Source organism: Palaemon carinicauda, chromosome 37 (genome assembly GCF_036898095.1).
Source record: "Palaemon carinicauda isolate YSFRI2023 chromosome 37, ASM3689809v2, whole genome shotgun sequence".
Lineage (NCBI taxonomy): Eukaryota > Metazoa > Arthropoda > Malacostraca > Decapoda > Palaemonidae > Palaemon > Palaemon carinicauda.
The window spans coordinates 8,649,940-8,667,483 of record NC_090761.1 but is presented as its reverse complement, the minus strand read 5'-3'; the positions used below and the strand labels follow the sequence as shown (position 1 = coordinate 8,667,483).

Sequence of the window (17,544 nt, the reverse complement as noted above, 5' to 3'; positions counted from 1 at the left end):
AGATTACAGTTTGAACACCATTAAAAGTAGATGATATATTTGCCTCATTACATCTCTCTGGATATATATATATATATATATATATATATATATATATATATATATATATATATATATATATATATATATATATATATATGTATGTATGTATATATATAATTTATATATCATATATGTATATATATATATATATATATATATATATATATATATATATATATATGTATACATATATATGTATGTATATATATAATTTATATATCATATATGTATATATATATATATATATATATATATATATATATATATATATATATATATATATATATATATATATACTTCTATATATATACAGTATATATATACATATATATGTGTATATATATATGTATATATATATATATATATATATATATATATATATATATATATATATATATGACTAGGGAATTACGTAAATTCCCGAGTTCCCAAGCTCACCCGCTTTATATTACATAATCTGATACACAAGAAAAAACCTCCGAGCTCTGAGAATAATACTCAACTCCCAGACGATAACATATATGAAACTGAATATCTAAAGGTCTCGTTACATTACACTCAAAACAAAAACTAGCTGATTACTTTACTTTTAACGGGAACTATTCTTAAATCAACCTCTTATTTCGGTTCTTAGTCAGGGGATACGAGCAAAGCACTAAAATAATTATTGGTGATTGAAATAACAAACACTTTACAAAAATAAATATATTCTATAAAAATAACAATTCCAAAATAATACCAAAAATAAATCACTCAAAATTTAAATCCGAACTAGACCTTAGAATTAAGACAAAATTGACACTTTAAGAATTATACAATCACTTGTTTCACTAGAAATTAATTTATGAAAACATATAATTTTGTCAATTAACGAAAAAAGTTGACGCTTTAACACTATAGTAAATAAACAGTAATTACTCATACATATACGTAATGTTACTCTTACATCCTTAGGGCTCACACAAGGTCACCGAACGGTTGAGCAAAAATAAATACACTTCACTTTTTAACCAAATCTCCCAGGGACAGTCACAAACGCCAATTAATAATTTTTTCAATCTACACTGTATTCACAAATACACTTCACTTCTTTCAGAATCAAAATTACAAAAATTCTACCGTTTGAACAAACACTATACATATTTGAGAGAAAACACTGCACGTTTAAGAACAAACACTATGCATGTTGGAGAGGAAATACATAGTGACTGGATAAATGCTGGGGAGAGGACTGGCGGACGTTGGTTCTTTCAGAGGGTCAGGCTGGAGCTCTCTATCCTCAGCATGTGTAGGTCCTATATATTTCATCTTAATTCATTCTAGAATCTTCCAGTTCATTCCAGCAATGCATACGATGCGTGTGCACATGGTCTGGGCAGGTACTAACAATACCAGGTTGCTAATTTGGGGGTTCATTCGTCGCCCAACGAGGCAACACTCTCGGCTAACTCCACCCATCTCCTCTTGTAACATTAAAAAAAAAAAAGAGTAAACTTTAGTCTAGAATCTTCATGCATTTTCCAACCACGCGGAAACATGATGAAATCCCTAGCGTTTGTCATACAGCATCCCCCGTGTGTGTTATTCATACTGTTTAACAAGGTTACATAAGACTTCTTAACAAAACTACATGAAGTAAACATTTAATTCTTTAAAATAATGTAAATTTACATAAACAGAACTGAATGAAAATAAAACTAAATGAATGACGACAGTCTTAAGTAATTTACATACATTTACTTAATCCTACGTGATTGAAATTCACCTTACGAGCTGGCTATGCATCACTTAAATAAGCAAATGAAATACGAGAATAAAATAATCTATTCTCATGTAGAACAGCTTCGTAAGAATGTGTATATATATATACATATATATATATATATATATATATATATATATATATATATATATATATATATATATAATGGATATATATATATATATACATATATATATATATATATATATATAATGGATATATATATATACATATATATATATGAATAAATATATATATAAATATATGTATATGTATATAAACTTATATATAAATATATATATATATATATATATATATATATATATATATATATATATATATATATATATATATATATATATATATATATAATGGATATATATATATATACATATATATATATATAATGGATATATATATAAACATATATATATATATGAATAAATATATATATAAATATATGTATATGTATATAAACATATATATAAATATATATATATATATATATATATATATATATATATATATATATATATATATATATATGTATGTATATAAATAAATATATATACATACATATATATATAAACATATATATAGATATATATCCATATATATGTATATATTTATATATATAAATATATATGTATGTATATACACACACACACACACACACACACATATATATATATATATATATATATATATATATATATATATATATATATATATATATATATATATATAATCTCGTTCCTATCACGATCAGCGGCAGGTAGAGGAGGGAAAGGGAGTAGTCATACCATGGTGAGAGTGGGTACCCAGAGAGGTACACCCTGAAACCACAATCTCCTACAAATTATCGCAACTGCCGAGTTGTAGTTAGGAAAGGGGGAAGGGGTGGAAATGGTTGAATCTGGGTCTGTGCGTATGTGTGTGCATATCTATCTAAATATTAAGCCATCACTTTTGTACGGGTCGCATACACTAGTATACATATATAATGCATTTCAAAATCTTACAATATTCATCAGCTTTATGAATGCAGTAATGGCTCTTTTGACGCTCACACTCGTGTGCGTGCTTGTTCATGGCCTTGCAGCTTTTATTCCTTAAGAATCTATGATCATTGTCAGTAATGAATAATGAAGTAGTTATACATAAACATTAAGATTATTCATTGGAAGGTTATGTTTAGACACGAAAACTCACCCGCTGATAATAATAATGTTTCATTGCCTCTAGTAAAGAGTTTTACTTCCAATAAATAACTGAACTGGCCAATGTCTTATTCAGCAAATATAATAGATTCAAGGCATAGAGAACAAAGCAGAAAATTCTAGATTGTGGATGTGGAAAGCTCGAAGTACTAACAATTCCTCTTCACTCAAGGGGTTAACTACTGCACTATAATTGTTCTGTGGCTACTTTCCTCTTGGTAAGGGTAGAAGAATCTTCAGCTATGGTAAGCAGCTCTTCTAGGAGAAGGACACTCCAAAATCAAACATCAAATAATTGTTCTCTGTCTTGGGTAGTGCCATAGCCTCCGTACCATGGACTTCCATTGTCTTGGGTTAGAGTTCTCTTGCTTGAGGGTACACTCTGGCACACTATTCTATTTAATTTCTCTTCCTCCTGTTTTGTTAAAGTTTTCATAGTTTATTTAGGAAGTATTCATTTTAATGTTACTTTTCTTAGAATATTTTATTTTCCTTTTTTTTTTCCTTTCCTCACTGGGATACTTTCCCTATTGGGGCCCTTGGGGTTATAGCAACCTGCTTTTCCAACTAGGGTTGTAGATTGGCAAGTAATAACAATGATAATAATAATAATGATAATAATAATAATAGTATAATAATGCAAGCAGTATCTTCTCTCTAGTAGTTGCTAATTCAGAGGTTCCAGCTTGTAGCGAATGTGTTTATGTTGACCCGCCTTACCCAAGTCTCTATTCATAGTTCATATATACAGATCTATTTTAACGTTGATCAGCGTCAATTACCTTCGATGTCAAGATGCCAGAGAACTTCAAATCATTCATTCATTTAACGTTGTTATCGTTACTGAGATATTTCATATTCATTATTCATTACTTTCCATATAGTATGTTTCCTTGTTCCGTTTCCTCACTAGACTATTTTTCCCCTGTTGGGGCCATTGGACTTATAGCATCCTACTTTTCCGACTAGGGTTGTAGCTTAGCAATAATAATAATAACATGAGCAAACACTCATTAGGACTCATCCTCATACTACGCTCTCTCTCTCTCTCTCTCTCTCTCTCTCTCTCTCTCTCTCTCTCTCGACGCACGTGCGTTCGTAAGAATTAAGATTGCTTTTGTCCATCAAAGAAGCAAATTATGTACATGGTTGTTAACTAACCGTTGCGGGTCGCAGCTACGTAGGAGGGAGAAAGAGATACGGGGTCGAATAACACTGACATCGCATGTTACTCTCTCTCTCTCTCTCTCTCTCTCTCTCTCTCTCTCATCAAATATATATATATATATATATATATATATATATATATATATATATATGTGTGTGTGTGTGTGTGTGTGTGTGTGTTTCTTTATACACAGTAGGCCCATAATTTGTATATATAAATATATATATATATATATATATATATATATATATATATATATATATCTAGATAGATAGATAGATAGATAGACATATGTATACATATACAATATATATATATATATGTGTGTGTGTGTGCGTGTGTGTGTGTGTGTATTTCCGGTCACACTCAGTTTTGCCCGTCCCTTGGGTAGGGGGAAGAGGGGTTACTTATACCCTGGTGAGACGGGGGTGCGTGTGCATCTCTAAATATTTACCCGTCATTTTGGACGGGTCGCGTACACTAATATACATATATATATATATATATATATATATATATATATATATATATATATATACATATACACATATTAGATTGGTAATGAATATACGTACTTTAGACAGACAATGGGCTTCACCAGGGCATGGGACCTAAATTAAGAGAAGGATAAGCATGGGATGGAGAGCATTTGGTACAAAAAAAGAATGAGATTATGAAATGTAAAATGCCACTTTCTCTATAAAGAAAAATATTCAATCAGAAGGTCCTACCAGTATTAACTTATTCATTGGAGACTTGAAGCCTTACTAAAGTCCTAGAATATAAGCTCGTTACAACTCGAAGAGTTAAGGAAACAATAATTAGGAATAACACTAAGAGACAAAAAACGAGCAACATGGATACGAAAGCAAATGAAATCAAAGGGGTTTAACAACATGTAAGAAAAATAAATGGATGTGGGCAGGACATATAATGAGAATTTATTTAAAGAGGGACAAGAAGAATAACAGAATGGGTCCCTAGATATTACAAAAATTATCAGGGGAAAGATGAGAAAACGATGGATTGGCGAACTAAAAAAATTTCCGGACGTAGACTGGCATAGAAAGACCATAAACAGACGGAAGTGGGAGGACATGTCTGAGTCTTTTGTCCTTCAATGGACTAATAACGGCTGATGATAAACGTAAGTTTGCCCAGGGCACCAGCCACCTGTTGAGATACTATTGCAAGAGTTATTGGAACCTACAACTGGCCAGACAGTACGACATTTCCACATTCTCCTCTGTCTCCATACACCTGACAACACTGAGATTACCAAACAATTCTTCTTCACTGAAGGGGTTAACTACTGCACTCCAATTGTTCAGTGGATACTTTCCTCTTGGTAAGGGTAGAAGAGACTCTTTAGCTATGGTAAGCAGCTCTGCTATAAGAAGGACACTCCAAAATCAAACCATTGTTCTTTAGTATTCGGTAGTTCCATAGCCTCTGTACATAGCCTTCCACTGTCTTGGGTTCGAGTTCTCTTGCTTGAGGATACACTTGGACACACTATTCTATCTGTTTACTTATTTCCTTTCCTAGCTGGGCTATTTTCCCTGTTGGGGCGCTTTGACTTATAGCATCCTGCTTTTCCAACTAGGATTGTAACTTAGCTAGTAATAATAATAGTAATTTACATATTAATATGCATAGATATATGCATATAGATTAATAAAGAGACATAGAGAGCAACTATGAAATCGTATCTTCAAAATGATATGAAGCAATAATAAGAAAAATCATTCTTGAAATATTAACAAAAATTAATATAAGATTGATAAGAGAAACATTTTTTAAAAATTGTATCACTAGCAAGATAGTTTTCTCAAACAATTCAACCGTGAAACACCGCCTCTGGAAAAAACACATGAACAAAAAATATGAGAATCCCTTTTCAAACTTACCTTTTATTAGGAAATATCTTGACATACCTCGGTGGTTTTATAAATTCCACAGTACTTTATATATAATGCTAAATCCTAAGTGTTATTCGTGTCTTATGTAACGTCTTGGAATTTTAAAGTACCCGTCAATGTCACGTATCGCTTTTGACGGCAGTTGTGTGTAAAAATCTTTATAGAACATAAACCGTACAGGTTTTATATTCGTTACAAATGGGTAAAGGTCGTTCTAGTCATTTTTTTTTTGGGGGGGGGGCACTGTTGAATAAAATTTCATCCCACCGCTGATGCGTAAAAGGATTATCTCAATGAGCACCAATATGTTTCAATTTTGCTTTCAAAATGGTTCCTAAAATGTTCAGTTTATTCAACGCGTGAAAATTTTAATTCACCACTAATAAATGAAAGGCTTTTAAAACACTTTTGTATAAGACTTTTTCAACACTGGTGATTAAAAGGTTTATATTCGACACTGATGAGTTGAAAGCCTTTTCATTGAACACTTAAAGGCCCAAGACCTTTTATTCATTACAATGAGTAAAAATATTTTCTAAGCATCATTAATGATTAGTATTTCTTTTATTCAGCACTAACGAGTAGGCCTAAAAGGCTTTTTGATTAATCAACAACAGTGAGTAAACGGTTCTTTATTCACCACTAGATACGACAAGAATTTTAATCATCTACAGTATATCCTATTATTCATTTCAAGTTTTTTTAAAGCACAGCCAAGAATTATTCCTTCGCAGGGAACATATTTTCCCTACAGTGTCTAACCAAAGGATCCTGGCGCCTTTTAACGCATGCGTAGTCTGTAATAGGCTTTACGAAAAAAAGAAAAAAAAATAGTTTTCCGTAACTTGAGCTGCCATTCTCGTTCATTTTGGTCCAGGGCGTATGCTTGTTATTTTCTTTGTTCGTTGATTTTTTCCTTTAGTTTGTCGTGAACACAGACAAAAGACCGAATGCAAGAGCATCTTCGAGGCTGTGTTTTGAGTTCGTTGTTTGTCATGGAAGACATTTGTTGGAAGGAAGATCATGGGAATTTCTGCGCATGCTGTGAACACTCCCGGCCCCCCATAGCCATGAAATGTTGGCGCCAGTCGGCACCATGCAGACACCACCGATTGATTAGCGTGCCCTTCGCTCTTTCCATAGAAAATTGAAAAAAAGAGGTAAATTCATATCTTCCACTCGCGTCAAAACATTGCGTTGTATGTTTTCTAAAAACATTGATAGATTGAAGAATTTCATTAAAATGTTTTTCATACATAGTAAATAATACCACAACTAATAACTAATAACAAAATTATAATAATATTGCTGCTCCTACGTTTCTCCCACTATGCACATTGTCACTGAGAATGCAACCATTCCTTTAAAGAATTATATCCTAGGACTTTTCATCTGGCCGTCGTCTGACAGAATGGAATGCCAAAAATTGATACAGAATCAGCAACCGCTGGGGCCCGAAGTTCCGGACAAGGACACTCCCACGATCTGACTGGGAGAGGATGAACTAGGCGAGATCAGCACCATGTTTTCCTCTCGCCAGACAGACATTCAAGATCCCTGGCGATCGAAGAAGCGACGAAAAATATTCGCCATAAACGTTCGTTGCTATTCTGCAAATAAGCAAATTCTACTAATGCAGTCTTTGGTTCATAAATACTTTGAGTTCAGATATCAAGAAGAACAAAGGAGGATTGAAACTAATGAAAAAATACTAATGCTTTTCCTTTTAACGATCTAATTACTTCGAACGGGTCAAAATTAACATTATTTCATCAAAGAAACAATGTATTCAACATATTAGTTTACCTATTTAATCATGCGTTTGATTCACATTTTCTATAGAAAGTGAGTTATAATTTACAATACACTATATTCAATGAAGACAAATCGGAAGAAATATTAAGGCTTCAATCTCAATAAAACATGCCCATTTGGATATTTTTTTTTTTAAATATACGCCATCTTCATCATAAATTTAATTCCACTTAACTTTATTTAACATTTAGACTGTTCCTTTTGTCTCATCATTCCAGGATAGAAACTCCTATCTTTCTCCCCAGTCCTATACTCACCTCTACTTTGAACCGTTACTGTTCCTTGACTAGAGGATAACATCTTGATAAAATGCACTAAAATCTAATAGACTTTATTGCCATATCAAAATTTTACAACTCGCTTTTATGCCAACGCTTAGCACCTGATAAGAGGATTGTCTTACTGAGAAGGCAATACCTACGCGAGAGGCCATGGGTGGTGACTAACATCTAAAATCAACTGGAAGTGAAAAACTTGAGACTCGTTTATACCATAACCTAGGTCAAAGACGGTGTGCGATTGAGGAAGAATTTATGGAAATGAGAACCTATATATATGTCTATTTTAGGCTCTAGAGCCTTTAAATATGCGGCCCCGAGATATGTAATAAGCTCCCACGAAACATTCGAATGACTGAAGACATTAAGGCTTTCAAGAGGAAACTGAAGATATTCTTATTTAAAAAATCATACAACAGTGACTATTTAACAGTAAATGAACAATACGAGATCTGAAACGATAAATACTCTGAACGAACAAGGTTAAACGACAGCGGAGGTCCTGTAGAGAGTGGGGTTCTGCTGTATGGGACCGGAAAAGCAGCCATCAAAGCAAAGCAAAAAAGAACACGAGAAAACAGTGAATAAAATATTCCATCAAGCTTACAAACAGCCGTCCTTCCTTCAATGTTCGTGTTACCCCCTGAGGGATCCCAGTCCAATTATGTTCTTCCCTATAACTTATTTCGAACCTCGATTAGATCATGAACCAAATGAAAGAGATAGAGCTGGGACCACTCTCTTCGATGAGGTCTGGCGATACATGATCAATAGCCCTTATAGAACATACATTGCAGCCTCCCAAACCAAATGACAAAATTGGAATATATCTTACTGAATTTTAGAATTTTAAACCTAAATCTCATCGGTTATGATATAGAATAAGAGATTAAAATAGTAACCTGTATATATGTAATTTTCAATTATAAAAAGATTATTACCTTTTACTAAGGGTAACAGAGAAATGATTTTTGGATCATAACACAGGACGCAATGAAGTGTACGTACATACGTGTGTGTGTATGTGTGTGTGTGTGTGTGTGTGGTGCACGCACGCTTGTTATAGGCCTTGGTTGAGTGGTGTCCGTGATTCTGTCTACTTGGCCTTTTAAGATAGGCCTAAGATACTCTAGTCAAGTAAATGAATTATGTATATAGTAAGACGTATATTACCAGGAGATTGTAAAGTGTCCCATGCAAAGGTTGGTGGGATGGGCATCGTAACTACTTCTTGCCGTTTTTCAACCAGAACAAGGAAATGTTGGATCTGCAAAATTATGAGAGATTAAAATAATACAGGGAAAGAAGCAGGATAAGAAATTAAAAATCCTCATGCCAAAAAAGTCACCACATCTGCTAAGAAAGTGAATTAGTATGAACGGATACACGAATGTATCATACTGTGATGGAGAAAACTAGAGATTACTAGATAGCTTAGATTGCCTTCATTTTTATACGTGCTATTATATGATTTTCAATAGCATCCATATAGTTGATTCTGAATCGCGATCAAGATAAATGAAATTATTCTAACTAGAACGAGCATTCGGTCGAGTGTAGACCTTCGGTTATATATTATTATTATTATTATTATTATCATTATTATTATTATTATTATTATTATTATTATTATTAGCCAAGCTACAACCCTAGTAGGAAAAGCAAGATGCTATAAGCCCAAGGGCTCCAACAGGGAAAAATAGCCCAGTGAGGAAAGGAAATAAGGAAATAAATAAATGATGAGAATAAATCAACAATATATCATTCTAAAAACAGTAACAGCGTCAAAACAGATATGTCCTATATAAACTATTAACAACGTTGAAAACAGATATGTCATATATAAACTATAAAAAGACTCATGTCAACCTGGTCAACATAAAAACATTTGCTGCAACTTTGAACTTTTGAAGTTCTACTGATTCAACTACCCGATTAGGAAGATCATTCCACAACTTGGTAACAGCTGGAATAAAACTTCTAGAATACTGAGTAGTAGTGAGCCTCATGATGGAGAATATTACAAGATTGGCAATTGAATTATGCATATTTTGACACTAGTTTCATGCCAATCAGATAGAAATTGGCCACAACATGGCAAAAAAAAGACGTTTTTTACCTTTTCGTGACCTTGGCATGGACTTATGACTCAATCACTCCAAAAAATCTAATCAAATTGTCCTTAGATTATGGCCAATCATCCCATCAAATTTCACGAGATTCGGTCTAATAGTTTTTGAGTTATGCGAGTCACAAACACAAACTGACACAAACAAATAAATACACGCCACCTACCAAAACGTGACCTTCTTCTTTATTATTATTATTATTATTATTATTATTACTAAATACTAAGCTACAACCCTAGTTGGAAAAGCTGGATACTATAAGTCCAGGGGCCCCAACAGGGAAAATAGTCCAGTGAGGAAAGGAAATAAGGAAAAATTAAATATTTTAAGAATAGTAACAATATCAAAATAAATATTTCCTATTTAAACTATAAAAACTTCAACAAAACAAGAGGAAGAGAAACTAGATAGAAGAGTGTGCCCGAGGGTACCCTCAAGCAAGAGAACTCTAACCCAAGGCAGTGTAAGACCATGGTACAGAGGCTATGGCACTACCCTTGACTAGAGAACAATGGTTTGATTTTTGAGTGTCCTCCTAGAAGAGCTGCTTACCATAGCTAAAGAGTCTCTTCTACCCTTACTAAGAGGAAAGTAAATATAGAGTATGGAATATCCATATACAGTATTAAGTTTGGAAAATCGTTAGGTTAAAACGAAATTCCAAACTAACTTGGTTAGAATCGACTTACTACTTAAACTAGTACAACAGTGAGATGTTAATCGTGACCGTTTTAGTACTAGAACATAGAAGCTGGATGAATAAACTGCAGTGGTTTCAAACTTTTAATGCTTCCAGACCCCCAATGGATTGCCCAGTATGTTCCCATAATACCCCTCCCCCCCTTCACTTGACTGTCAAAATAATCATTACCAATCCTATTATTTGCCAGTATGTTTTACGAAGATGTCAATAACTTGAATTTACTGTACTTTACATATGGATAGCTAGGAATAGAACATGAAATAAAATCGTAAGCAATGATAATTTTATCATATTTGTTTACTGAAAGCAAAATAAAAAAAAGACTAAAAATTAAAAATATTTGCAACTATTTTACAATGTAACTTTAATCCACTTGTTACAGATTATAAGTCAACAACTTTATTTCTTACAGTTCAGTTTCATCACACAAAAGAAGGAAGAAAACTTTATACCCAAGTACGAATTATTTGATAAAATAAATACCAGTACACAGAGATAAAGTCCCATAACCCCCACACCCCCAACCTGCATTTGTTTCTCATACCCACAAGGGGTATGGATACCCCCGGTTAAGAACCCCCGGAGTAAAGAGATAAAAATATCTCAAGTTGCGAACGTAAACTTGTGGAGCGCCAAAGTACAAAAGGGATGGCTAACGGTCACTTGACCGACATTAACCACAATTCAATTCTTGCGAGCGAACCAGATTCAGCTACAATGCATGAATGAGCCTTGCATTCCTTTGGAATTAAGTGCCTGAAATCCCCATTTGAGGATAAACTTTCCTTGGCTTAGCAACATTCAAAGTCTTATCTGCTTGTGAATTTGTTTGTTGGTAGTAGGTTGGCCAGGGCACCAGCCACCCGTTGAGATACTATAGTCCATTTCTTTTAGCCAGGCATATTTGCACCGACTCGCAACGGTGCCCTTTTAGCTCGGAAATGTTTCCTGATCGCTGATTGGTTAGAATTATCATGTCCAACCAATCAGCGATCAGGAAACTTTTCCGAGCTGATAGGGCACCGCTGCGAGTCGGTGCAAATATGCCTCGCTAAAAGAAATTGACTATAACACTAGATAGTTATGGGGTCCTTTGACTGGCCAGACACTACTACATTGGATCCTTCTGTCTGGTTACGGTTAATTTTCCCTTTGCCTACACATACATTGAATAGTCTGGCCTATTCTCAACAGGTTCTCCTCTGTCCCCATACATCTGACAACACTGTGATTATCAAACAATTCTTCTTCTCCCAACGGGTTAACTACTGCACTGTAATTCTTTAGTGGGCACTTTCCCCTTTCTAAGGGTAGAAGAGACTCTTTAGCTATGGCAAACAGCTCTTTTAGGAGAAGGACAATCCAAAATCATACCATTGTTCTCTAGTCTAGGGTAGAGCCATAGCCTCAATACCACGGTCTTCCACTGTCTTGGGTTAGAGTTCTCTTGCTTGAGGGTATACTTGGGCACGTTATTCCATCTTATTTCTCTGCCTCTTATTTTGTTAAAGTTTCTATTTTAATGTTGCTGTGATTTAGATATTCTATTTTTCCTTGCTTCCTTTCCTCACTGGGCTATTTTCCCTATTGGAGCCACTAGGCTTATAGCATCCAGGTTTTCCAACTAGAGTTGTAGCTTAGCAAGTAATAACAACAACAACAATAATGATAATAATAATAATAATAATAATAATAATAATGAATGCACTGGTGACGTACTATTATTATTATTATTATTATTATTATTATTATTATTACTTGTTAAGCTACAACCCTAGTTGGAAAAGCAGGATGGTATCAGCCCAAGGGCTCCAACAGGGAAAATAACCCAATGAGGAAAGAAAATAAGGAAGGAAAAAACTACTACAGAAATAATTAATAATTAAAATAAAATATTTTAAGAACAGTAACAACACAAAGACAAATCTTTCATAAATAAACTATAAAAACTTTAAAAAAAAAGGGAAGAGAAATAAGTTGAAATAGTGTGCCTGAGTTTACCCTCAAGCAAGAGAACTCTACCCCAAGACAGTGGAAAGACCATGGTACAGAGACCAGAGAATAATGGTTTGATTTTGGAGTGTCCTTCTCCTAGAAGAGCTGCTTACCATAGCTAAAGAGTCTCTTTTAAAAGAGGAAAGTAGCCGCAGAACAATTAAAGTAGAGCAGTTAACGCCCTTGATCGAGGGAGAATTGTCTGGTAATCTCAGTGTTGTCAGGTGTATGAGGACAGAGGAGAATATGTAAAGAATAGGCCAGACTATTCAGTATTTATGCAGGCAACGGAAAAATAAGCCGTAACCAGAGAGAAGGATAATTGTAGTACTGTCTGGCCAGTCAAATGACCTAATAACTCTCTAGCGGCAGTATCTCAATGGGTGGCTGGTGTCCTGGCCAACTTACAGCCTAAACAGTGGCTGACGTGTTAACAATGAAACCAACACAGAAATGGATTACCTAATCTTGAATGAGCATGGTTATGAATATGATGAAAACATGAATTATTTATCTCCTATCAACCCCTGCTATTTAGGCCAAGAAACAAATTATGGTTATCCTACCAATCAATTCTGTTTATTGCTCACCCATATCTGGCCTCTGTAGAAAAGGCACTAAACTTAATTACAAGCTGGAAGTTTGGTGTGTAAAGAAATGGGTCACGATGAGGCCCGACGAGAATTTGTAAACCATTGATTACTTTACAGCTATGAACAACCAGTTTTATATAGTAAATATTTCTCAACAATGCAAATATGACAATCATTAAAAAAAGATAAGCTTATTGCAAGAATCACTGATCGTCAATTATTCTTCAAAGAAACATAGACACTCGTAAACTTACTTTACATTTGCATTGTAGGGAAAATATCTTTTTACGATACACAGTTAATCGATGTACGTATAATTTCTACATTTTAGGGTTTCATGGGTACTTAGGATCGTCGTTTCAACACTTCTTCAATATCTAGCCAACCCTGCCTCGATCTTCTCACAATTGAAAACACATTCCAGCGTGACACTTTTTCCCGTAACCACTAGACATTGCCTCATCAATGTTGATATTTTTCCACATCCGTACTTATACAATTCCCATCCTATTAGGCTTTCTTACTCAACAAATGACCGAATAATTCACCTTCATCGTTATTTTCTTTATTGGTAATCAAAATCTAAACTTAATGTGTACCAAGGAAATTTGCCTCGTTAGGCCTATAAGGCATTCTAACTTGGTCTGTCATACGTACTTCTATTCTGTGATAGTTGTTCTCTTACTCGCTATCATCAGTTGCAAATTAACCACTTCCATTCTATACTAGTTTTCCTAACCATCCTCCTGGCTTAAATTGAATACATTCAGTTCTAACTTTCTCTTTTTAAAAATCTTTTCAAGTCATTTGTGTGTGTGTGTGTGTATGCTTAGAAATGAGTCTAATGAAATTCGGAGGATGTAATATCCTAATCAGATTAGTCCTGTTTGGTTTAGGAGATCTGTAATAAGATTAACTGAAAGCATTTTTTTTTCATTATATGGAAAAAAACAATTGTACGAAGTAATATATATTAAAAAAGGAAAAACATAAATTAACAAATGTGAGTATGATGATAAAACCCCATCCACAAAAAAGGACGAAACAAGCTAGGATTTATATCAGGTGTTTTTTTTTCTGATCCTTTACATCTTAGAATCATGTGGTTCTCATTTAAAGTGCACGCACTCACAACTAAATGTATCATTAATATATATATATATATATATATATATATATATATATATATATATATATATATATATATATATATATATATATATTCATATATATATATATATATATATATATATTTATATATATATATATATGTATATATATATATATATATATATATATATATATATATATATATATATATATATATATATATAATGTGTGTGTGTGTGTGTGTGTGTGGGTGTGTGAGTATGGTATGTAGTGATTTAAACATCGGGTGATTCACAAAATCTAACACAAATCTCACTAGCAGACGAGCTATAATGTCTCACCACTTTACTTTATCGAGACGAGAGTGTTTCCTTTCACAGTGCTCTATTTATCCCTATTTCTTTTTCTATATTCCAGATGTAAGCTACAGCTTTCACCATCTTATCTTAAAAATAATTAGTACTTTTTTATTCAAACTGTCAAAAACCTTAGTTCAAGGGGAAAGCAATGTAAGGATGAGACTAGATTTTATGTGTAAATTTATCAGGAAGATCTGGATACGAAGGGCAAATTTCATGAGGTTTTGATGCCGTTCACTTAGGTCTCATATCCAATACAATTAATTATCAAATCTGCCAAACAATTCTGATTAATTACTGTGGACAAATCCTAATATTTACTTACGAATAAAAGGAAACTTCAAGTATGTCTAGGACTATAGATAAAAACTAAGTTTTACATGCACACACATACAACGATGCTGTGTGGTATCCCCGAAGTGGAAAAAACCTATTTCTCTTTCAAAGAATTGCACAAAATAAAGGACAACACGACATGACAATAAGAAATATAGGCCCTAGACACCAAGGCTATACAGAGAGGACAATAATTTAATGAATAATGAGCAACTATAATTTTCTGATGCTGAAATTTCTTTGTCCTGGTCAACGATAAAATTCGTACTTAAGACTACTGATTCGTGGATAAATAACCAACACAGAACAATTCAATATCAGTAGTCACAACAACCTACACAGAAACCTCATATTTAGTGCATCAAACTTCGCTACGCACGTTTCACCTCTGCCTATCTAGAAAAAAACTTTCGCTTCCTATATGTTATGGCCACTCTTTCCAATAACTCTTTCAGTCCCATTATCAAGCTTCTTGGGGACTTCGTCTACTCTTTTCTCCTAAAGTTACAGAATTGCAATCTTCTCTAACTTATCATACTGTATTCTTTCCTAATGAATCCTTGATAAATCCTTATCTAAACACTCAGTAGTTCGTTGGGACAGACTGGGTGTAAAATTTTAAATGTTATGACTAAAAACCATACTTTAATAAGCAAGAAAACACAAGAATGCCACTTAATCTAAGGTTCCCCACCTAACCTAACTTACGAGCCGTAACCTTACCTACTTGGCTTGAAGTTTTAGAGGTAACTGATAAGCAGCAGAGACCACCAAAAGGTCACTTCGAGGTTGCACTATGTTCTAAAGATGGAGTCTACATATTCATGAACATTGCCCAAGGCCCAACTCCTCTAACTGCTGACAACTGATCAGCATGACAGTAGGCCTATGAGCTACTGACACCCCCACTAAACCACCTATCATTATCTCAAAGAAAAAGTAAAAACATTTTCTATTGAAAATCTAACAAAATGCGAGCAGGGCTTGGACTTGAGACCTCCACAGTGGGAAGTCAAACTGATACCCTTCTTCAGATAACAAAAGCTTAAAAAAACAATTTTAAAATAACACTAGCTACACATATCCTCCTTCTTTGCCTGAACGTGTGTTTCCACTATCAATTCTTTTGTCATTGGTCTTATTTTCACTTCCCAGGTCCTTCCACATACTGTCACTGGTATACAACACAAATTTGCTCGCCTAAAGCCACATTATTCTTCCTCCTAGCAATCCTTCGGTCATCGTCCTTGCAATATACTGCCATACACCATCCCTGGTCTACTGCTGTAAATAATGGTATGTAGCTAGCATTCTTCAATTTGCAGCTAAAACATTCAGCTTCAAACGAATGAAAAAAAAAATTCCTGAAAACCAGTGAGAGAGAGAGAGAGAGAGAGAGAGAGAGAGAGAGAGAGAGAGAGAGAGAGAGAGAGAGAGAGAGAGAGTCGTCAAGTGATGTGGAGTACACTTCGCGGCATGAAATTGCAAGTCCCATATCCTGTACTTGGTGTTTCTATGGGTTGTGGTGGCCAATGCGGTAACTTCCCTGACTGGTGAACGCCAGACTGGGGTTCGAGTCCCGCTCAAACTCGTTAGTTCCTTTAGTCGCTGCAACCTCACCATCCTTGTTAGCTAAGGTTGGGGTGTTTGGGGGGAGCCTATAGGTCTATCTTCTGAGTCATCAGCTGCCATTGCCTGGCCCTCCTTAGTCCTAGCTTGGGTGGAGAGGGGTGCATGGGCGTTGATCATATGTATATATCGTCAGTCTCTAGGGCATTGTCCTGCTCGATAGGGCAATGTCACTGATCCTTGCCTCTGCCATTCATGAGCGACCTTTAAGGGTGCGTAAAACAGGTAAAACCTATTGTTTTGGTCACTATAAATTTGCTTTAGTTCAGTCCTTTGTCCGTGTAAGTCCATGAGCATTTATTTTACCGCACTCGGTATCATCGTGAAATATATCTGTGGGAATAGTATAATAAACATTATTATTAGCTGAGAATCTCATATTTATTAGTTTCACAGTTCCTTGTTATAGATAAGAATGTCGATAAGGGGTTTAGATGGAGAGATAGGCCACCAAATATTAACTAGCATGAAGAGCAAAGGCAA

The 17,544-nt window shown here is 34.2% G+C and overlaps 1 protein-coding gene across 3 annotated transcripts in view; it reads right to left on the bottom strand.

Moving 5' to 3' along the window:
- LOC137628982 (beta-1,3-galactosyltransferase 1-like) overlaps positions 1-17,544 on the bottom strand; it is a 39,442-nt gene that overhangs the window by 18,664 nt on the left and 3,234 nt on the right. The window contains exon 1 of one of the 3 annotated variants that reach the window (XM_068360237.1): positions 16,156-16,379. The exons of the other annotated variants lie outside the window; for them this stretch is intronic. The gene's annotated coding sequence lies outside the window, so the exon portion shown is untranslated. Of the gene's footprint in view, positions 1-16,155; positions 16,380-17,544 lie in introns of those variants that run through there. 3 annotated transcript variants of the gene reach the window in all.